This window comes from Phoxinus phoxinus, assembly GCF_949152265.1.
Source record: "Phoxinus phoxinus genome assembly, chromosome: 17".
In the NCBI taxonomy this organism is placed as follows: Eukaryota; Metazoa; Chordata; class Actinopteri; order Cypriniformes; family Leuciscidae; genus Phoxinus; species Phoxinus phoxinus.
The window spans coordinates 17,024,500-17,048,011 of record NC_136892.1 but is presented as its reverse complement, the minus strand read 5'-3'; the positions used below and the strand labels follow the sequence as shown (position 1 = coordinate 17,048,011).

The 23,512-nt window shown below is 39.3% G+C and overlaps 1 long non-coding RNA gene across 1 annotated transcript; it reads right to left on the bottom strand.

The window, feature by feature from the left end:
- Window positions 1-1,144: 1,144 nt before the first annotated feature.
- LOC306983971 lies at window positions 1,145-23,512 on the bottom strand. Its single transcript, XR_013794457.1, has 3 exons — window positions 23,362-23,512; window positions 5,054-5,136; window positions 1,145-1,523 (listed from the first exon to the last, which is right to left on the bottom strand). It is a non-coding gene; the product is annotated as an uncharacterized lncRNA (long non-coding RNA).

The following is a 23,512-nucleotide window of genomic DNA, read 5'->3' as shown; positions in this document are numbered from 1 at the left end:
AAATGGCTCCTTAAGAACTCATTTAGGGCTTAATTGAGGGCACAAACGATTTCCTTTCCCCTTGCTGAAATTCAAAGCGCGGTTCTAATTCAGAGATGCTTTTCGAAGCTCAGACGGGGAGGAAAACTGACGGCTGCTTTATCTGTGCCGTTTCAGTGTGACTGTAGCAGGCATTAATCATGTCTGTCAAGTCATGAAGGCAGTGCTTAGAACGGTGAGGAATGAGAATGCTTCATATGTTAGGTGACATTCATTAAGTATTAATACAAACTATGCAGAATCTATGAGGGCAATTTAAACAGAATGACAGCTGTGAGCCACTGGGAATCCAACTGCACAGTACAGTGTGTTCTGTTGTACATTCCTGTGGGGCTGAACTACAATATCAGAGGTCACCAATCCAGATCCAAACTTGGGATTGGTTCCATTCGGACTGCAAATCAATTCTCTTAATTTAACAGAATTTCTATCATGACGACTCTTCCCATGCCATGGGAACTAACTGAAATAAATAAGTTTATGCTGAAGTACTACAACTAAACTGAAAACTGAATATACAGTATAAAATAAAAGCATACAATATAATAGTAGCCTATATAAATAATACTAAAATAACACTGTTCTAATTACAAAAAGGTATATAATCTAAAACGATATTGCTAACTGAATTAGCTTCATGATTTTAGTTGATTTTGTCAAAAGTGCACTTTAACTACATCAAATTATGAATTGCTTGAAATCTACAATGTTCCACAGGACTTTTTTAATGTAGTGAAACAGCAGAAACGTATAAGCGGTTGACTCTGCTGCACTGTTTATACCCCTGGCATGTTACGGTGGCTTTAAATACAAATGAACTGGACTTTTTTTTATCACTTTCTCATCTTTTCTGTGACTTTTAACTCGATTTCCAAGCCGAGGCATTTGTCACAGGCCACAGCAATCCGAGCGTGGTTTCCCCAGAGGCTCAATGTGTCCTTAACTCATTGGCTCATTAGGTAAAACCCCTGCCCTCTGGCTCAGAGAAACATGACAAGCTTACACTCCACCGTCATCTTTTCAAGCCCTCCTGTAATTAAATCTGTCCATGCTAATCACAGCTGACCGTCACCATGACAACACACAAGGGGCTAATTATGGTCAACATGAGTTTAACTGCAGGGCACACTTGCAAAGTTTTGGATTCAGGCTGTAAGTACCGAACATAAATTGCATTACAGCTGTGGTCTCAGGACATGGGAGGGTAGCGGTGGCGGATTTTACTCACTCACTGTCTATGAAACCATGCATTAAAACTCAGATCAATGGTCTCGGCTTTTGTTATGCGGCTAAAACAGCCAAACAGTGGGTGGAAGGGGCTCTTTCTTTCAATTATTTCGCTGGGTGACAGAAGTGCAGGTGGTAATTTGAAGCGCTCGTTCCCAGGTGCAGCATGCAATCAGATGTAGAGATATGTCACTCATTTCTATATGGAAAGTGCGGTGACTGGTGCAGCTCTCCACGCCCACTTCAGAGAACATGACCTTCAACAAGAAGAACTGCATTAAAAAGGCCCTGGTTATTTCATTTTTCTTCCTTACTTCATTCATTATAACATCACACAGATGAACGTTTGCATAGGTTTTTCTCAAATAGTTTTATTTGGAAAGTTTGGGAGGATTGTGTAAGTGTGTTCAAAGTTGCATCTTTAATTTCAGCAATAGGCCTAGGATTGAGCAAAATTGAGAATTTGAGGAAGCAGCTCTCATTCAATCATGTTGGAATTTACAATTCCACAGGACATTGAATTGGAACTTGAATTGGAATAGGAAGCAGAATTTACAGAATTGCAATTAAAAGAAATTCCACACAACAGGAATTTGTCAGAATTTAGTCCAAAGTAAAAGGATAAAACATATAATTAAATCATTACTTTTGACTAATCACACCAAATGATTTATGTCATTTGTTTCCCTCAATTAATTAAAATAGACATCAAAACACTTTATTTTTGTTGTAATCTAGAACAATACCATTTTATCTAAATAATATATCTCTATAAATAAATGAATATGTATTAATAAAGCATTGCAATAATAAAAAAAAATAATGGTCATTTATTACCCTTATCTGTAGGCCTACTTTACAATACATTTGTTAACTTTTGTTAACATAAACTAACAATGTAAAATACTTCTAAAGCATTTATTAATATTAGTGTTAATCTCAGCATTTACAACTAAAATAAAAAGTTATATATGTTAAAACTATTTAATGGTTCTGAGCTAACATGAACAAACAATAAGCAGTTTTAATGTAATGTAACATTAACGAAGATTAATAAATACTGTAACAAATGCATTGCTGATTGTTAGTTACTGCATCATCTAATATGAGTATAAAAAAAACAATTAAACTAATTGTGAGTAAGAAGAATTTTATATATCTGTCTGAATAATATCTGTCTTTAAAAGCCAATGAATAATTCTCATCTCCCAACAACACTGAGAATGGAGTTATCTGTATTACTATTGGACAATACGTTAAGATGAGAATAAGCTATCAGAGGGGGTTTCAGATGAGTCTGAGAACTGCTGCTAAGTAAATAGTTTGTGAAGGAACAAAAGGAATGAGGAAACAGACAGCAGGTTCATTCAGGGATTGCAAAGATCAATCAAAGACAACAGAGGCCTGCAGATTTTTGAACATGGCTGATTTCCCTCCAAAAAATGAAATCTTTGTCTAGCTGTGAGACTATGAATACAAATAGAGGCACAGTGCATTTCATTGGTCTTTGAGACATTTCTCTGGAAAGTTCTTCACAGAAAATGAAATATATTTCAACGGCATATTCCATAGAATATTCTACTGTTGGAAAGCAAAATATCCAAATATTCTAGAGTGATGTGGACCAAATATAATAGTTAAAAAAATAAAACATGCTTAATATATTTAAAACTTAATTTATTTAATACTTATGGTGTTATTCTGCTGGAGGACATGTGAAAAACAGTGATGTGCAAGTGGGACACACGTTATGATACATGGTGCTTAATATTTATGCACAGGGACGTGACTCGCATATATATTTCAGGAGGAGCATACAGGCCCGTCTCTGTTTATCTCTCTCTCTTTCCCTGCATTTTGCAGCACTTGTCATTTTACATGGAGAAAGAGAAATGTGAAAGTTAATCCACACTAGGTGCTGTCATTAATATGTTGGCAAGAGTTCAATTTACAATTCTAATGTGTTGATTTGCACATATGCTCTGCCGAGATATTATAGCTGCAGAAGTCACTGAAAACCAGAAGCAATGTATAGAATGGGTAAGTTGGCACTTCTTTGATCAGCACAACAAAGGAAATAGCGCATTCTGCTCAGTCATGAGGATGATACGGGCTGTTTATAGCGAGGCAGTAAACACGAGACTAACTTAATCTCATGACATCCCTCTCTGACTTTCCCAGCTGCAGACATTTAAATTTTTTATGTTTATAAGCCACTTATTGTGTTTCTACGTTGACTTCTGTCCAGAAAGCCAGTCATGCTCTATTTACTGAGCAGTATGAACAGCGGTAGCTCTGTGATCCTCTGCTCTACCTCAGGGCCACATGCTGCCCTCACAGAGCTTCTGTTCACCAGCCGCCTGCCTGGAATGTGATAGTAGCCTAGGCTGCTTTCTCAGAGGACTTGAGCCCCGCAACATCTGTAACAGCTTCAGCACTGGAGAACTCAGGTGTCAGAACATTTAAAACCACTTCTCTGGGGTGCATAAGGAAAAATAGGCTCCGATGAAACCTGCAGCAAAATATTCCTGTCCCAAATGAAATCACAGACAGCCGTTTCCAGGTCACCGTCTTGGCTCCTAGGTAGGTTTTTTTGTTTCATCCCAACAAGTGAGAGAAATAGGTATGATAATTACAAGAGGATCTGAAGGCAGCTAAAATGAAGACACTGTTTGCATGAGCTACTGTAAATCTTCACTCTATAGAAACAATAATTGATTCTTTCAGTTAATGGTTCCTCAATCCATTTATGAACAATGTGTGCAGTGTGCCTGGGTGAGTTATCCTGCAAAAAGAGGAACACCAGGGAACACCATTGTCGTGAAGAGGTGTCCCTGGTCTGCAACAGTGTTTAGGTAGGTGGCACGTGTCAATTTGACATCTTCATGAATGGCCGGACCCAGGGTTTCCCAGCAGAACATTGCCCAGAGCATCACACTCCCTGCACTGGCTTGTCGTCATCCCACAGTGCATCCTGGTTCCATCACTTCCTCAGGTAAACAGTGCACGCATACACGGCCATCCAAGTGATGTAAAGAAAATTGGACTCATCGGACCAATGCTCATGTGTAGGCCCTTTCGACAGTGTATAGGGTTCATCATAGGTACTGTGTGTTATGACACATTCCTCGCAAAAACCATCATTTAAATTTTGTGTGACTTCTGCCATAGAAGACCTTCTGCTGGCTCAGACTAGCTTTTGTTGCCCTTGTGCATCAATGAGCCTTGGGCGCCCAACACCACGTTGACGGTTTATGGTTTGTCCCTCCTCGGAACACTGTAGGTAAATTGTCACCACTGCTGACCGGGACCAACCCACAAATCTTGCCGTTTACGAGATATTCTGACCCTGCCATAACAAATTGGCCCTTGTCAAATTTGCTTAGATCTTTATTCATGCCCATTTCTTCTCCATCCATCATATTTTCTACAAGAAATCGTTTGCTTATCATCTAATGCACCCAGAACTTGACATGTGAACTTGTTGGGAGATAATCAACTAAATTTGCTTCACCAATGGATGGACATACTGTTTTGGCTTGTCAGTCCCTCTGTAGTCAATAATTGTATCCCTTAAAACTCATCTATATTTACCAAAACGTTTTTACCTGTGAAAAAAAAAAAAATCTTCATGCCTTTCAATAGCTTGAATGCAATTTTTTTGCACCATAGGTAAATTATTGTATTTACATTTTTCATATAAAAAATATATTAATATGATTTGATCTATTCATACTCCAGAAAACACTGTATCACTACATATAATGAAAAAGAAACAAACACCAACCTCTCATTGCTGGGAGGGATACACAGTCCTCACTGCCAGTCATTATCATCTTTCCTATACCATCACCAGCTCTAAAGCCCACTCTGTAATAAAACCAAGTAATACAATGTCAATGACACCATAGAGAAATTAACCTATATCTAGTTGATACAACAGAGCATAAAATAGACAGGCATGATGGGACCACAGTCCACATCTACGATCAGAAAGTCCCACTGGGATCTATTTCTCGGTCCTGAATTGTGCTTGTGAAGACAGCATGCGGTTACTGCACACGCAAGATATGCGCGACTGAGCGAAGATGAAGCACAAGGACATTCGCCGTCATGGATTATTGCTACTCTACAGGGGCTGATGCCCTACACGTGACCTTACAACAATGGAGGAATAAAAAAAGACAGCATTGGTATAATGCAAACATTACCTATATGCTGAAACGCACTACATCACAGTGCTGTTATAACAGAAATGCAGCCACAAAACGCCCTGTTGAGCAAAAGCATGTCACATCAAACATGTCAAAAGCATGACATATGTACAGGTGCTTAATCTACAATGTCAGTTGACATTTTAAAAACCTTTAAATTTGTACAATCATAACCCCTATTCTAAGGGGGTTTTCGCAGTGATGCCATAGAAGAACCATTTTTGGTTCCCCAAATAACCTTTCAGTGATCAGTTCTTAAAAAAACATTTTAAAAAACATTTGATCACTTTTTGTAGAATGGAAACATTTCATGGATGTTAAAGGAACCACAGATGCCAATAAAGAACATTTATTTTCAAGAGTATCAGCATGCCACATCTACTTTCCTGTGCAAAATATGCATAACAACTCTGAAATGATCAAACAGTTTTGTTCTGTTTCACATGGCTTTTCTTTTTGAATTAATATCCTAGCATCTTTCCCACAAGCTTCTATCAAATATGAGACCAATGCTGAATGAAGAATCAATTAGTTTTAAGAGCAAATCCATCTAAATGTTATAGATTTAATTCATATATTATACCTAAACAGATAATGACTAAATAGATTCTGGAGACCACAACAAAAAAAGTGTGAAAGTTGCAAATTATGAGGAACTCAGTCAGTTCCTTTTCTGACAGGAAGAAGAACCTTTTGGAAAGGCGAGACAATGCCTCTGAAAGCTTCAATGGCGATTTCTCACACTTCAGATTATCTGACAACTTTTATGACAAGGCAGGTATTCATCTAGAGAGAAACGTTTTGGGAGAATATGCAATTACTATTCAGGTTTTGTGTCTGTTGTCAAATTTTAAATTCTGAACTCGCCACTATTTTGTTGTGTTTGCAAGCGCCATGCAACAAAAGCAGAAATGGTGACGGGGAGCTGTGGTGAATGTTTTGATGATTTAAGCAGTACGGCAATGTCGGCAATGTTTCGAGCATCTTACCCTTGAGAGAGATAACAGAAAGTGAAATGAACAGCCTCTTAGGCACAACACAAACCTGACCGTGTGACATTTCACACTTTTGCAGCTGTCATTGGGTGTAAAGGGAACAGAGTATGAAAACTTCAGAGCTGCTTATTATACTGAATGTATAATGAGAGATAGTGAGAGCAGAATTTCAACAACTTGAGAGTCTAGGAACATTTTAGGCAACAATTTCACTTATTTTGCTGATATTTAAGAAAACTATGATATTGCATTGAGTGACATATTTATACATCATTAGCCAGCAAGTGGCTAGCATATGTGTTATTTTAAAGCAAGCAAATGAGTTATTTTAAATGATTCCTCAGGCCAATATACAGCGCTTGACACTATCAATGCTCCGAGTGGGGCTGCTCTCTTGAAGTACCGCCTATGTAAGTTTTGAGAAGATGCACCGTCTTTGGCCAGGTCATGTGACCTGGAGAACGAATCACTTTACGACCGTCACGTGACCACAAGCTCTGATATACTCAAGGAACGCCTTTGCTACTATTTTTCCGCCTGCTCTACAAGGTACAAGTTTAAAACTGCTTCTGAGGAGGCAAAAAAGAGAGGGAAAACGCGAGAGGGATCTTGGATGTCTTCTTGACTTTTGCGACAGTGCTGCGGCTCTTGTGGCCTCTAGGGGCGCTCAACGTGAAAGTTACAGGTCTAGCGCCCCTAGTGGCCAAAATTTATGCGGTGTGCCTTTAATATAAAAGTTTATGCTAGCCTTGTTTTGGTTTATATTTACTCTTTTTTTTGTTGCAGTCGGTCTTATTCTTAATATCTCAATATTTCCTTCCATTACATAAGATGGCATATCCCGTAGGCTAAAGATTGTTGTTTTTTATATTCTTCCTAATACTCTGAATAGTTTTTTAGTGTATGTATCAAGTATATGGCTCTAAAGAAGATCAATGTGGGTGTGAATTTACAGTATATGTATTTGTGGCTAAAAGTTGTTAATTAATTACAATTAAAAATGACTATACTGTGACTCAAGTACGTCAAGTATGCCTAAATATTTACCTTATATACTTCACTTACTGTGTATCTGGAGTATAAAGTTTAATGCCAAAAGGAGCACTAGTCCCTATAATAGTGGCAATAGCATGATGGTGTTTTTTTGCAAACCAATCCAAACATTTTTATGGTTTCCTGAGATTCAAAAGTTTTCAAGCCATCTGGTTATCTCCAGTCAGCTGGATTATATTTTGTCCTTATCAAACGCAAACAAAACAGGAAATAATTTATACAAGCATGAATAAATATTTCTGAAAAGAAATTAGAGAGCTCCTTGTGCATCATTTTATGAGTTCAGTCTCACCCACAAGCATGCAGATGACAAATTAAATGCAACACTGATTGTTCCTCCTCCTTTATTCATATCTCACTGGGAGCATACTGTTCGGGAAGCGAGATCAAAATGGCTCCACTTAATCTATGCCTCTGAAAATATTTCCGAGAAGCCTTTGCTGAAGCTTTCAGCATGACTCAGTTATTTCACCGCAGTCCATTTATACCATCAAAGTTGATCCTCTCAAAGCACGGTTGGAAAGAAAAAGTCAGCGTGCAGATTTGTAGCAGGAATACTGCCTGTAAGGTGCTCGTATGTGCAAACTCGCGTGTAGCTCTGCATCAGGACCAAAAAGGACTTTATGTACGGTTTTTGGTTGTTGTTCAAACTAAGTAAAGAACTGAAATTGCTCACATGCAGAGTAATTGGCAAATTCAACGTCTGTCTTTTCGGAGTACAATATGTAATTGCTGCTGACCCCCTCATCATTGATCTGTGAGAATGTTGATGAAAAATGTCTAGACTCCCCTTTGTAAACCTTATGATTTCAGATTATTATAGTTAACCCAGCCATGAAAATGCAATAAAAAAGAAGAATAGTAGCATGTACTCATGCTGAAATTGGAGCCTTCAACTTTAATGACTCATTCAAATATTGTCTAAACAAAATGGCTTCTACTTCGCAGACTCTCAGTAAATCTGTGAGAAATAGTCTTCTGTGCACCAACCGAGCCATTTATTTTCATTACCTTAATCACCGAATCAATAGAGTGCCAAATGGCCCACATTCATCTCAGCAGAAAATAATATATGGTCTTACATGCAAATACAGAGCATTGCACAAGGCACAACCAGATTAACAGCACAGAATGGAAATTTATTTTAAATAGGTGTACAAGGAGGCAGGGGCTAAACAAACATTTTATTTCTTTGTTGACAGAACTGTGGAGAGGCATCGCTCTTTTCAAATGGTTTCAGGTTCATATATTAATAACAGTACCAAGTTTGTAGGCTAAAAATGAGACAGGCTGGTGCCTACAGTGATCCTGAAAATGTTATTACTGGAGGATATGGTTTAATCCCCAGATGAAAATGAACTGAATTAAGGTGTTCCAAAATTTATAGTAAAGAGAATTGCTGTTAAAAGTGAACTGTGGATTTTTGTTTGGGTAAAAATAAACACAAAAAATGATTAAATGATTATATTATTGAACAAGTAAATAAAAATGTGTTCCTGCTCAATTCGGTGTACCTACAATAAAAGAAAAATTTGAGCAGTCAGTCCGGTTTGGCAGGAAACCTTAGGTTACGTCATTTATCCTTGTGTGTTATCATGTAGGCCTATGTAACTATACTTAATTAAATAATTATATTAATTTAATATAATGAATTATAATATAATATGATGATAATATCATATACATAAAAGTAAAAACAAACCTTTGTTTTTTATTCTTGATCAAGAGATTTAAGGGGTCTTTTTGAGCTCTTACTTTTTCAACTTTAGTTGGTGTGTATTGTTGCTGTTTGAACATAAAAAAGATCTGCAAGGTTACAAAGCTCAAAGTCCACTCCAAAGGGAGATATTGTATTTAACATAATTCACTTTCCAAGAACTACAACAAACGACTCATTTGGACTACGTGTTTTTTCTGGGCTTTGTGAAGTCACAATGTTACTAATTTAAATAATTCCTGACAAACTTTGATTAAAATCTATTTTAAACACTGTTCCTAAACATTATAATCCCAATGTTTATCTGTGTGCAGCACATTTTGAGAACAGAGAACAGCTTCAGAACATAAGAGAGTACAATGCAGGCTAAGCACAAAAGATTTTCCTGAAATGGAGCAGTTCCCATTGTCGGGACAATCTGTTGTTTGTGGATCACAACTTGTAAGTGTGTCTCATTATTTGTAGTTGTTTCTATTAACAGTTTCAATTATAAGTTTTATGTTGTTGCTACGATCTAAAGAAAGGGCAAAGCTTTGCCTCCACTCGCCTGCTAGCCAACAGTAGTTTTCCGACAAATATCATGATTAAATAGTGTATAACATTGTATCTAAAATGTATACTAATTTTTTTTTAAAAACCATACCACTCTGAAACGTCCTGTGAAATCCGTGCTTGCAAAGTCCATGAAATCCATTCAGGGGGTGCGTTTCCCGTACAACAACAACAACTCATTGCTTAACTACCATAGTATGATGCATCATTGAAGAAATCAAGTAGCTAGTGACAACTCTTTCCCGAAAACATATTGTTGCATAGTGGTCGTTCAACCACATTGGTTAATGATGTCACGCATGTGGTGGAGTAATAACTTATTTTAATGAGTCTGTTTGAGATCGAATTAATGCTAGACGTTTTGCTATAAATTATGGCACATGGCATATATTACGGACATGGCATATGAGGACTATTTCTTTATATTTTGCTTTATTTCCAGATTATATCATAGGCTCGTTCTTACGTATTAGAGCACGTACGTCGTACGCACATGCACACTCTTCAAAAACTGCACTTTAAATCTCGACAAACTAAAAGACGTAAGTGACATTTGTATTCTAAATAAAAGGTACAGATTGTACTGAATGTCAGCTTGCTAATTTAGCTCAAGATAAGGATTTATTGAGTCCACATGGCATGCAAACAAGAAACTACAATGAACGAGTTAGACTTGGCTTTTTATCTAAAAGAGAAACAGAAGACGGCGCTCGAATCATTCCTTTGCAAGAAGGACGCTTTTGCTGTTTTGCCGACCGGATACGGCAAGAGACTAATCTACAGTTAGCTCCGCTGGTAGCTACGCATATGGGGCTTAGACAGTGTATTGTTGTGATTGGTCGTAGTGTTATCCAATTGCGTGCAGTGAGATTTTCAAATACATGCTTGGTGCTGCCCCTCGAGTTGGGGCGATTTTCATTACTCAATTTGGGTCTGGATTTCCAGGCTAGAATCAGGCTTGAATTGGTTTGAAATTGACGCCATTGTTAATATTTACATATCTGAGTAGAGATAACTCTGATGTAAATATTACTTCTTTCAGATAAATCCATTAAGGCTGTAGGTATGTGTGCGTATACATATATAGGTATATATATATATAATACTGATACGCCCAACCCTCAAAAGCAAAAATCAAGGCGTTGAATTACGCGTCCTTCAGGTCGATCACTGCAAACCAATCTTGAGGGCGAATGCATGTGAGAATGCGTTTCTGCGTTAGCATCTTGAACGGGAGCTTGTGAAGTGCTCAAGGTCAACACTCACAGATCTAAGATCGGCCATAACCCACCGCCTTTCTTGGGTACGATGAAGTAAGGGCTGTAAAACCTAGGAGTGTTGAAATTATTCGTTTCTACGATACTTCGCGATGCGGATGATTCTGCATAGACCATAATTATTTATAACATACTGACGTTGTTTCTGATGGCATAATTATGGTCCACATGTTTTTGTTTTCATTGATCCTTTTTCTTTTTTTTTTCATGTACGTGGGTATGCTTCACACGTGTTGGCTGTTGTGCTTATTATTCCCCTCTTTCTCTAGTTCACTCTCTGTCTACTCTTAGGTTGCTGTGATTGGCGGGATCAGATGCCCATCATCAAGGCGGTGCTTGAAAGCCAATTTGATGTCGCCCAGCTGGGTTAAAAGGACGGCGTTTTTCATTCCTGGGGCGGCTACCGAACTGAGTTGTGTACTGTCTGTTCTGTTTATTTGTGATTCAGTATTTGTTGTAGTTCAGTATCTGAGCGATTAGTTTGTTTTCTGTGTCTTGCTCACCATTGCTCGGAGTTAACGGCTGTAAAGCTAATTTTGGGAAAGCAAACAGGTGAATGTTTGAAAAAATGTTAGACACCCTAGGCAAGGAGTGTGCGCCACTCTTTGTAGTTTTGCTTTATTAGGTAGGTTTAGTTAGGCGCCGGATGCGCCGAAGATTTCGGTTTTATTTCTACATTTTGCTTTGGTTAGTTAGGAGTAGAAATAAGGAGTGTTTGGTTATATTTCGTTCTTTGCTTTGGCGCCACTTAAGTTCCTTTCCCTATTTCTTTTTATTTGATTGCATGTTTATTTTTCTTTCACTGCACTGTACATAGTGCATTTCTGTAACTGGATCTAGTGGCTTCGGCTTGTGGTAATAAATATCCAGTTGACTTTTCCCTTCAAGTTGGTCTGACATGTGTCTTTCTGCTCTATCCCATCCACCAGTGGTAATATGATATCATAAATGTTACGGTACAGCCCCTAGATTTTAAAGGTTCATAACAGTCGCATACTCGCTTCTTAAAATAGCGGAGGGAGACAAAACACAAAAGCGAGAATAAAAAAATACACCCACTATTACCATTTACAGCGTGCGTGCGTGTGAGTGCGAGTGTGTGTGTGTGTGTGTGTGTGTGTGTGTGTGTGTGTGTGTGTGTGTGTGTGTGTGTGTGTGTGTGTGTGTGTGTGTGTGTGTGTGTGTGTGTGTGTGTGTGTGTGTGTGTGTGTGTGTGTGTGTGTGTGTGCGTGCGTGCATGTTTGCGAGTGTGTGTGAAAGTCATTGTGTCTTAAGTACACTACTTGACAGTTTCTAATCAGCTGAGCCTAATAGTCTGAATGAGCCATCAGGATGAGCTGGGAAGCACTAGCCAGGCTCCCAGACTTGGCGCGAACAACACCAGAGAAACAACCATCATTCCCGCAGAGGGGCGGAGAGAAGGATCGCTGAGACCCAACCTGGGAAGTGGATTGTCCCGAAGAGGCAGTGAGTGTGACAATTACCTGGGTCCAAAGATCCCACCAGGAGGTGGCTAGATGAAACCTGACTTCTTGGCCTGTGGCGAAAGGGGCGTCGAGGCTAGGAGTGAGGAAGCGTAGCATCGCTCACTGCCAGACCACACCCAGTATGACCCAAAGACTGGGGAAGCTGCTCTTTTATTGAAAATTTGGCCCAGCAGCAGAACAGAAATAAACCTCTGGGGGAAGGAGTGATGCGATCAACACCTCCTGGTTCAGAGCAGCTCCTCCATCTCTGGGTCGCTCGTCTCAGAGCCGCAGGGGGATGCCCTCGCCGACGAGCAGACTGAGGGCCAGCCCTTGGCGGACACAGATGACACAGATGTGTCTGATGGTCTCTGTCTGCTTTGGGACTACCGAGAACTGCTGGGCAAAGTCCTCAACGTCCAAAAGGGCATTGAGAAAATGAGAAAGGGCTGAACCTTGGTATCCCACTTCTCTTCAAGGTTCAGCCAGAGATGGCATTCCTGAACCAACCCTAGCTCAGAACTACCCTTGTGCAGGTCTTTGAGTGCTTTGGCCTGATATACTTGCAGGATGGCCATCGCATGCAGGGCGGACGTGGCCTCTCCACCGGCACTGTAAGCCTTAACAGCCAGGGCTGGCGTCAGCTTACAGGCCTTGGACGGGAGCCACAGACGGTTGTGGCACAAGTGCACTACGGGAAAGCATATTCAACCCAGCGTGAGCAACCACCCCAAAGCAAGGAAGCTCAGCCTTGTCTTCATCCCCAGGGGGCAATAGCCCACTTTCTGATGTAGCTATCGACATCTGGTCCCTGGCCGGAACCCTGAATGACACGCAAGAGAGATCTTCCAGCAAGAAAGTGGATGCATGCCTCCATCTTATATACTCATATGTACGGGGAAGTGCCTTGGCATGCAAATTTAGCCATTTTTCTAAAACTCTAAAAGTATTTTGGGCTCACAAGTGAGACCCCATTTGTCAGTCGAAATAACGTTGAACATGACTGACAAAAAGGGAACTGAACCTTGTACTGTACAAGATTGTACAAGACATTATTACGGTTTAGAAAAAAACCTTCCAATACCAATTTATGCATATAGCATTGACATGTTCCCTTTAAGAAAATATTACTACATTTCAGTTGCTGCAGTCCTGAAGTTACAGACTTCTGCAAAGGCAAAGCATATGCTCTCCTCAGAAGTGCATCTTAGCCCATCTGCAGTCATGAGGGAACATCTTTATTCAATGTGTGCTCTATCTGTAGCCATAGCTGCAGGGCAAAAAAAAAAAAAATTGGCTACCAACAGTACCCCAACAAATGCTCAGCAAGTACTGGGTTCTTCAGAAAGTTGCACATAAACATTGTACAAAATGATATATAACATGTAATTTAGTCACTATATAAACAGATTATGTACACTCATAATATATGTGAACATATATTACTATGTTCCAGTTTGGTACCAAGTTAATTCCCCTGTCACTCACCACAACAGGATTACTGAGCACCTCCCCCCAGGACTCATCAACATTTCTCCATTAAGTCAGTTTCACAGTCTAAAACCAAAAGAACAGATGCTCACGTATAGAATAACTCCGGCAGTCATTTCCTTAAAGTGAATATATCAATGGCTATATGCATAAAAGGACTTGAAGTCAAAAGAACACTAGTAGTTTTGTCTAGCATTACCTTTTCATATGTCTAAAGGAAGTCAAATGTTTATGCTTTCATTGCAACATAAGATGGTCTTTGGATCATTCTCAGATAATGTTGGAGATCATTAGGTTTTACACAACTTGTGGAGTTTATACTGTTTAAATGCTGCATTAAAAAAAATACAAATACATTCTAAAATTCATGTACTTTTAAGTTGATAATATCATTTGTAATACACTTTTGTGCAAAATAGAAGCATTTTGACTACTGGTCTCAGACCTTTGGACCCCATTACATGTAAATATGTGTAACACAAACAGTTGCATCTATATTAAAGAAAAGCAAACCATATATGGTCAGCATCGAAGAGGGAGATCGACCGTGGCACCAGTGAGCCTGATGGATTTCTGAAAAATATCACTAAATTGGACTCCCTCATTCCAAATTACAACAAATGTCCTTCCAATTGCTCGTAATCTGGAGGTCAGGCTCCGGTGGCTCTGGTAATTGGGTACATGCGATTTAGGGCAGAGTGAGTCTAAGCAATTCAGAACCCCAATTCATCTGCTTCTATTCACGCTGGTCTACCAGGACAGTGCCAGAAAACCACAGCATTCAAACGCCATTTACCTGGATTGAAATTAGATTATGCAAAATAAAACACGGCCTGTTACGACCAATTTTGTGACCATTTATTTCTAGTTTCTAGTTTAATCGCAAACAGCAGAAAGAAGAGCCAAAGAGTTGGTTTACTCACAATGCATTTTTGAGTTGCGCTCCATCTGAATTGCTTTTGACTTTACCACCATTCCACCGTTTTGTCAACATACTGCGCATGTGAATTAAAAGAAAAACCTTTTTAAAAAACTGTCAATAGAAAAAAAAAAAAAAAAAAATTTTGTTGTGAAAATTATGTGATCTAAAACCTTATGATCTAAAACCTTACAATGTGCATGCCATTGTAAAGACTGTCTATCCCGCACAGTCTTGTTTTCATCTACGTTAAATTCAATATGGTGTCTAACCTGACTAGGGTCTGTAATCCGGACATACTTGTACATTTGTCATTATCATGTGACATTATCATGTTATCCTCACCCGTGGCCTCATGGGATAGTACAGTGTCATTGGATGCACACTTTAGTATCTCACCGAAAGTAGTAGGTTATCCTGTTACTTTTTGCCTATTGTTTTATGAATGCTGTAAATTCAGACATACTACTATTTATAGGCTATAGTAGGAAAGTATGCACATTTGGATATACCATATGCGTGTGAAGTGCTTCCAAACCCTGCAATCTTTTCCATTCCTTAGTGGCACGTCTCGCATTTTTAAAGGCAAAGACGAGTTCTGTATGAAAGGCACCTGCAACCACACGCAGGCTCTGAGTTGACTGATGTACAGCTGCTTTATCATGCACCTGTCAACATGTTTCACAATATAATATAAGGGTCTATATTTCACACACCCACACTTCTTCCTGTCATTTTTCAAAAGAATTGCCTTCTTTGTGATATTATAGTTCATTGTGGAAGTCATATGAAAAATCTGGAGCAGTAGGTGGCAGGAAGTTCCCTGACACTTTGGGATGATAGATTTTTGAGCGGGGGGTTAAAAATCTGTTTTAGCAGTCACAGTTTCCGCTCTTTCCCTTTTTCTTCTCTCGAAGGACCCTGATGTTATAACCAGTGATTATGCATATTGCACAAAAATGCAGCTGAAAAGTATTGAGCAATGGGTTGTTATGTTTCTTCATCACTGTCCCTGTAGGGCCTCCTAGAGAGCTGTGACGCTGAGTCATTTTGATTTGATAATAACAGCCATAGATTCTTTACGAAGTGGGCGTCTTAATTGTGAGTCACACATTTGTGCTTTTGAATGCTTTTGTTTTATCGTTCTTTAAGAAGGGTGGCCTTTTCCTGCCATCTTTCAAGTCAGACTCAGCAGTGCTTATGAATAGGATTGAAAGGCACAGAAGGCAGCTTCCTGAAACAAAAGATTCCTGTATGACACTAATGTATGCCCTCATTATAACATTCATGCAAGTTCATCTAAGCCAATCTAATCAAACTAGGATTTATATAATGGCAATGTTTGTGTTGTTCTTCTGTGGAAAATATGAAATAATGTAAACTCCAGGGAGATTTGAATAGGATATCATGGTGTCTCTCCTTCTCTCTTTTTCTCAGTCCCTGAACATATTTGCCAACAGACCATAAGGCTCTCCTGGGGAAACAAAGGTAAAACTCCTGGGACCTTGTGTTTCTGATGTTGCCACACACCATCCCTGTGGGTATTTTCTAAGAACAGATGTTTCTGTGTTAGTGCATCAGCTGAAGGCAGTTTGAGCAACCAAAGGACCTTAAAGCTGACCGTAAACAAAGTTCCATTCAGGCAAGTCATTTCACTCAGCGGCCATCTTTGAAACGCCTCACGGGCAGTCATGCATGTGCCGCTATCTCTTTAAATGGGGAAACATAAAAGTATCCAAAGCTGTTCACCAAGCTTATGATTAAATGTCATTGTGCTCACCAATGAAATCTGAGAACAACTGTCCAATAAATTTGTTTCTAAATGCTCAAAACAGAATATTTCAATCTGGATCAGACAATGTACATGCGCAGTCCTAAGAAACACTGAGACTGTGTTCAAAATCATTACCTTTAAATAGGGCACTATTTGAAGGGACAGCCATTTGTAGTGATGTCTGAATGGCGCCACCAGCGGAATCATCCATCCATTCATTTTCCAAACCGCTGGTCCAATGTGGCTACAGGGTAATATCATACAGATATAAATTACTTTGTAATTGATTATTAAAGGATGTTTTATTAGCAATGTTCAGGAGGACCACGTTCAAATTGGAGGCTTATACTGTATATATAGCCGACTCACCTTCCTACATTACTGCCACCCTGACGACTCACTCTCAGCTAGTTACTATCCCAGCCAGGGATACGGGGGAGTACTCTGGGTTTGAGCCACATTCCGAGTTTGGAGCCCTCCCCCAGAACAGCACGCCAAACACATACTATTTTACTCTGTCTAATTATTTGTAAGTGTGAACTCGTGAAATTGTTTAGTTAAGTTTATACATGCAAGTTTCCATGACAGAGTTCAAGATCAATCTTTTCATTACTACTGGGGCTGCCAGTTTGCTAGGTTTCAAATGATTATTAAACAGCAACTACCCAGCAGTGGGCAGCCATTTGCAGCAGTGGCCGGGGAACGATTGGGGGTTAGGTGCCTTGCCCAAGGGCACCTAATTCGTGTCCTGCCGGTATTGAGAATAGAACCCGTGACCTTCAGGTTACAAGTCCGAGAGCTTCTAACGGCAGCTGCAGTCATGCAATGACTTTACCAATTACCAGTAATGTTTTTTTTCTAAGGCACATCCATAAAAGCTACTTACATGTCCTAATACATAGTTCCTACATGACGTCACAACATACGGGCATTTGCCGACCCGGCGCCATTTCTGTGGGCAGAACATTAGAAGAAGAAGCTGAATCGAGTTAATTTTGTGATAAAAAGTGAAAATGGTCATCTCCTGCTGGGTCAATGGATGTTCAAATCGTGCCGGAGGTTCAGTTAAATTTGGATTTTACAGTATACCGATTCAATTTGCAGTTTGAATGATGTCCTGTATGAACAAAATGACGAGGTATTAAAAACATACAAAAACAACATTGTTTCCACTGTTTGATCGCGCCCGCGCCTCTCTCACTCACACACACACACACGCGCATTCCAGCATAGCAATCTCAGATTATGTCCCTAAAGAACCCGCATATAAAGTAGTTCCGCATTATATTAATTCATTTGCACGCAAATTTTATTTATTTTTATACCGTGTATATTCATGCACCGAACCGTGACGCCCGTACCGTTTCGGTTCAATACGAAAACATGTACCGTTCCACCCCTATTCTTCAGTGTACAAATAAGTACATGCATATTACAGAAAGCACCGATGACTGTTTTAAGGAAGACATAGGAATTAAGTTGTGCAGGCTATGGCTTTTTAATAGACAGATAGTCTAGCATCATGCTACATGCCTTCGCTATGATGACTACTTTTCCATCGATTGCACTTGAGCAAACTTCACCAACCCAACCCTCGGCAAACTGATTGTACGCCTCCAGTGATTTCCAGGCTCGGAATTGCTCACATTGTGTAAAAACTCCTAGCCAATACCAGATAATGGTACACATGATAATACTGTAACTTATCTGAGGCAAAGCTGCATAATCAGTTCTCAGTGCTTCCTTCGTTAGCGCATACGGATCCACACCATTTATGACTGAAATTTTCGCATTGTACCTCTCTCTGTCTTGTGTTAATAGAGCCTCTTTATAATCTCTGTCACTTTGTCTCTTCATGATTTTCGTAACATTATAAACAGATAGAAATATTCGAAATTTGCTTGTAAAACTTTGTAAATACAGCAGCTTATGCCATCAAAGATGGCGTCTCCGGGGAGGTCACGTGACATTATTTGGCCTGTGGGAACTATGTATAGAAATATAGGGCCTAATCCCGACTTTATCTAAGCCCTGTCTGTGAAATCAGGCCTTAGATTTTATAAATGTGCCATAGTAAAAAACTACTGGTGTGCATCTTGAGACAAAACAATGCCAGTGACATATTTTAAGGATATGCCAGTGCAAGTTACTTTCAGTTAAAACAGCTCAAACATGCATTTTAGTCTGGGACTAGGCTTAAAATCTGATTTTAACAGTATTTAAATATTGAATGTATACGGCTCAACACCTAAGAGACATGCCAGTGAAAACAAGAAACAGTTGACTTGTGAGGAGAGCAAATACATGATTTTTTTCTAAAATCAAAATAAAATTAAACACCTCAATATTGCAATAAATCAAGGTCGACACAACAGCCTGCTAATGCCCTTGCATTGAAGTAAAAAAATAAAAATAAATTAAATACATTAAAGTAGCCTCGATGACAAGTTTCAGTAAAACACAAAGGAGTACCTTCAATGTCCTGTAGATGGCAGTATCACTTATTTTGTAGCAGAAATAAACTGGAGCAGAAAAAGTTAGGTGCCATGCAATATGTTATGAGTTATTGCATTACTCATCACAAATGTATTGGAGTAAAGAATACATAGGCCTATACTAATTCAAAAAAATATAGTCGAGTAGGGAGTAAAAGTTGTTCATATCTTTGATACTTCGTAAACTACAAAGTAGCCAAAAAGACACTTAACAACACTGCACTACATGGAGATTGTTTCAGATTCAGATTTCAGAGTAGAATTTTACCAGCTAGAGATTTTAATTAGCCAAAGTATGAGTCTATAAACCCATGTTCTGATTGAAAACGTTGCCGTAAGGGAGAAAGAAAGGTCTGATGACCGGGGTGCCATATTGAACCCCTGGAGAAATTTGCAGGTGAGTGCTTCTCTCCCGTGAGCCAGTCACGAGTCATTTCCCAACATGTGCCTTACTCTTCAGGCATAGTTGGGAAAGAGATGTCTGAGTTACTGCAGGCAAATCACCCCCGTTACTCCAATTGACAGGAGATGAAGAAAGACGGGATGCGTCTAATAAGCAGGGGGAACATGGTGTGATATGTCAGGCACAATGCAGCATTGTAACGCAGCCTTGCACTACAGCACTTATGTAAACCTCCTTCACATCCACAGCGTGTTTACGTAACCGTGCGCGAGAGAACGCACCTTCAGACAGACTCTGATCTCTCATGCGCTCAGACTGCTCGTCTCCTTTCTGCCACTAAAAAAATCCATCTGAACACAGCTGGCCCTTCAATACTGTTACAAACACGTCCAGCCTTTGACACAGTCTTGCACAAAACCAGCCTCTTCACCATTTCCACTCTGCTTTTGTCCTTCACAGCCGCTTGCATGTGACTCCGTCAGACCTGGACGGCGTGTGCAATCCCTTTGTCATGACTTCCATTAGTACACAGTTGCCATGACAACTGGCTCTTATGAAAGCTCTCCACAGTTTCCAAGGATGGATGTTCTATTGGCTCTTTTGAGATTTAAACGAAGCTTTTTGGCGCAGACTGACTCGCACGTCAGTGCTGCCCTAGATTAGTTTAAGCAGCAGAACGCTTTGTGATTCACACCTGTTAGCGGTTTTAAATCTGTTTGAGCCATTCCAGAAGTACAAGGTCAGGAGAGTTTTTAATGCTTTGAGGTACCAATTAACAGGAGTTAATGGAACACTCCAGATTAAGTATAAGTTAAGGCATTTGTGGTATATGTTGATTACCACAAAAATACTTTTTAAAAATACTACAAAAAATACGTACAAATTTTTTTGTTTGTTTACTTTTTACGCATTATGTTGGCAATGAAGTTTAACTTTTCACACTAAAATCATGCAACATGCATATTGTTTAGCCTACTTCTTGTAGGAATACTTAAGTGAATATTTAACCATTTACAGATTGGCCCCATTTCCGGCCTACCTCTGTGACCCAGATTTTTGCCTTGTGAGGGTCAAGTCGAAATCAATTTTTGTTGTTTTTAACAAAAAATTGTTATACATTTTATTTATGTCACAAGTGCCACAATCCTGTATTTCTGACTTTCTTCTGCAGAACACAGATTTTCTATTTTGAGAAATGCCCATACAATGGAAGTCAATGGTAACCAAAATGGTACCAACATTTTTTAAGATTGGCTAATCTTTTAGGTTCCACAGAAGAAAGAAACTTATACAGATTTGAAACGACATGAGGGAGAGTAAATGATGACAGATTTTTAATGTTTTGGTGAACTTTAACTTCGATTGAACCCGGAATATTCTCTAAGGCAACAGTTGCACAAATAAACAGGGTTATTTTGATGTCCATGAAATGCTCACTGAGATTAAATTGTTTCAGAGTAATTGTGCCAGAACGAAATCCTTCCAGTGTTGAAACCTATTCATGTTTTTTTATAGGTTTAGCTGAAATAAGCAATTGAAACATTCGTGGCAGAGAGCTGGCGGTTAATAGTGATTTGCTTCACTGCTTTGTTTGTGAACGTTTGTTTCTATTCAGCACTCTTTATTGATGCCAGCTGCATAAGGCCGGCTTGTTTCATCCCAACTTAAATTTTTTATACATTCCTATGGCTCTTTTATTACTCTGTGATGAAGACCAACACTTTAAACTCCCATTATGCACTTAAGAACTTGCATTTTTGTTTCCATCTATAGGGTACTGAATTGGGCCTTGAAAATGTAATCTCATTTACAAACCAATGGATGAATGGATCAACCAATGGATAAAACAGGTCTGGAGCTTCTATCAGCATTTAGTGTGTGCAGGTGGCTTCTGTGTTAGTTAATATTAAGCATTATTTCATATGTCACTCCTTTTATAGTCTACCATTGACAATTTAGAAAAATGTGATTCATGGACTTATCAAGTTGTTGCTCTTGGAGTTTATAAATCACTTTTTAAGATGCACTACAGACGACACTCTCAATGGCGATGGTTGAAGTTGTATGGATGAAGAGGTGCAGGGGTGGAGGCAGGGTTCATGTGGGAAGTGGACTTTAAAACGGGTGAACATTGCAATGCTCTGTTAAGCACAGCTGCGGCACGTCGAGCGGCAGCAAGGAGGAGGAAAGGGGCCGATCTTTCTGCAAATGTGAGGACAAATCTCTTAACGCAGCCCCAGGGCTTTTATGGGGTTATTCAAAGGTTATGAATAAACTCTCTCTCCATTCAACTCTTTAATTGTGACTAAAAGTCAGTCGGGTCGCTATATTCAGTAATTTGCCATTGGACCAGCTGTCCACAAAGCAGATTATATTGTGAGGATTTTTGCTTGAACATGAAAGGCCTGTTCCGTTGTTCCAGGATTATAAACTTGGAGTGATTTGGGTCATTTTGAATGAGCAAGTTTAAGAGCAGTGAGCAATGCTAAACAATTATATGCAGAGCACAATAGATTAAGTCCATCACCTTAATGATTTGGCCACCTCATCTCCCTCTACTGGCTGGCTGTTTACCCAAGGGCTTCACCCACATCTGTCATTTCAACCAATGGCATGTTTAACTAATTGGTTCTATTTCATAAACTGTAAATTATACCCTTGATATGGGGATAGTGAAGAGAATCTCAGTATAGATAATGCTGTGTAACAACAAACAAATGATACTCCCCAACACACACACACACACAATAGCTCAACAACAGTTTTCTCAGATTGAGTCTTTCAATATCAGACGTTAAAAGAGTGTGTGAGCTTTGAATCAAAAAGGGCAATGGTATTTACAAAGATTCAACTTTCAATGAAAAACGCTTTATCTTAAATCCTTTCCACATGTTCTAATGCATTATTTCTGGTAAATGTGCTGTGGTGATTATGCGTAGGTGAGCACAGAGAACCTTACATTTGTGTTTCTCTGGATCCATCTGGTGGTGAGAATGGAAAATATACATTTTTGTGAACCCATAATTAAAAATCCCAGTAGGGATTACTTTAGGGGTGTAAAAAGAGTAGGGGTGTAAGCATCCTGGCCAAATTAGCCCAATGACCTCTGTCCATCATGGCCTCCTAATCATCCCCCATATACTCATTGGCTTCATCACTCTGTCTCCTCTCCACCAATAAGCTGGTGTGTGGTGGGTGTATGGCTGCCGTCACATCATCCAGGTGGATGCTTTATAAAACGGCTAAAAATAGGTAGCCTATCACTACAAAAGGTGAACGTGATTTCACCAAGTACCACATGCTCCTGGAACAACATTCCAATCAACCAATCAAATTTGAGGGACAAGTTTACAGTTTATATCAAGTTTAGGTTTAGAACCAGAGTTAGGTGCTTCAGCATCAGTGTTATTCACCTATCGTTTCCCTCTGATTTAAGGGAAAAGTTATGGGTAGGGTAGGGTTAGGTTTAGGGGCAGGGATAGGATGAGGACTAAATTTAGGGACAGGAATGTTATTCCAGGATCAACAAAATATGTTGATCCAGGAACATGTCTTAGCCTACTTGGCAAAATCACGGCGACCCACTAGAAAACACCCTTAGCAATCACTTTTAGCAACTTAAACATGTGTTTGTTTTCATTGATATAGGCCTAGTTAATTGGTTAAAGAAGTTTACTGTAGGCTAGTAGCTAGAGATTAGTATTGTGAGAGATCGAGTGAGAGAGTGTATTAACGTTACCTGCCTTTAGATATAGCATTTTCCTTCAGGTCAGTCCTATGTTCTTAATAATAAAAAAAATCCGTTTGAATGTCCGCTGAGATATCTTATCCTTTAAGGGTTTTTCCCGTCCCTGTCAGTTTTGTTGTGTCAAGCTCTGTGTTCACGAACT